Consider the following 1,535-nt stretch of genomic DNA (forward strand, 5'->3'; position numbering starts at 1 on the left):
AAACTTTGATTATGCTTTGATTTTTTGGAGGTTAGAATTGTTGAAAGCTCTCAGGCTAAATGGCACCATGAAATAGCCTTCTTGCAATATAATTGGGGAAGACAACACACAAAAGTAAATTGAATAGGGAGTAAGAGAAGAAGGAATGATTTTACATTTAGTCAAAAACAAACAGCTGCTAAAGAAAAAGCATAGTTAGTTAAAAGGATCACATCCCAACACTTTATAAAGGAAGACTTTGGGAGGAGCTTAGTGCTCCATCTTCTAGCCTTCCAATCAGAGAGGAGAGAAAACTGAAGAAATTGAGAAGCTGTTGTGTTTCAAAAGCTAAGTCAATCAGCATGTTGAAGATATTTTAAGTGTATTAAAAATTATGATAATAATAAGGTCTTTAATTTAGAAAGGCCAAAGTCACTCACTCCATCCTGGGTCATCACCAGTATCTCAACCTATGACTTACCACTGGACTCCCATGACTTGGAAGAGAAAGTGAGGTTGATGACTACATCTTCCTTGTGATGTCACTGGTTCTCATCAAGAACAACAACCAACAAGGGTTCTGTGTGGAGTCTCTATACAGAGAAAAGTATTTCCATAGCAGGTGTTGTTAGTTTTAGTTTTTATGTTAATAATGTCATTACAGAGACAATTAAACTGTGAAGGACTGACTAATGGGAGGTGGTAGACACTAAGGGGACAAGGGTAGGTACAGTTAAGTGACAACATGAAACATTTTCTTGAGCAGCAGTTTCTCAAGTCACAACACTGCATACAAAAGACTGAACTGTTAGCTAGAGCAGCAGGAGATGAATTTGTCGGCAGTTTCTAAGAGAGTGAAAAAGAATCATAAACTCATAGAATGCTGGAGCTTGAAAAGACCTTAGGCATAATTTATTACAATTCCTCTATTTTATGGGAAGAGAAACCGAGACTCCGACAAGTCAAATGAATGATCTAAAGACACACAACTTGTTTTTGACAGAGGCAGGATTTAAAAGTAATTCTATTATAAGGATAGGATTCAAAGGTAATTTTGTTAATGTTATGACCTAATTGAGCCCCATTTGCAGATTTGGAGCATTTGATCATAAATTATTAATTTTGTTGGTTTTATGCAAAGTTTGTGTCCCCTTAATGTGGTCTGGATTATGCTTAATTTAATTATTTTTAATGAAGCATTTTCACACTTCTTAGTACAAATGCATATAATTAGGATGTGTAATGATGTAAAAATTACTGAGAAACTCAGTGGAAACCTCTTTGCTGAAGATGTGGAACTTCTTTAATATATATATACTGTTTCTTTTCCAAAACATCCCCCATAATTAGGTCACATTAGAGATGCAATGTCCGTAAAATTGGATTATTTAAAAATAATGGAACTTAAAAGTGTGACAAAAAATTTAAACAATTAAAGATTTTTAAAAGGTAACCAGGGGAGAACTCCCCTTCAGTTAGAAACTAATTAAAATGTCATTCAATGAATTAGATGATCTGAAAGAAGTTAAAATTTATACCTCTAGTTCATTCCTTCT

The sequence above is a fragment of the Macrotis lagotis genome, chromosome 4, assembly GCF_037893015.1.
Source record: "Macrotis lagotis isolate mMagLag1 chromosome 4, bilby.v1.9.chrom.fasta, whole genome shotgun sequence".
Classification (NCBI taxonomy): Eukaryota; Metazoa; Chordata; class Mammalia; order Peramelemorphia; family Peramelidae; genus Macrotis; species Macrotis lagotis.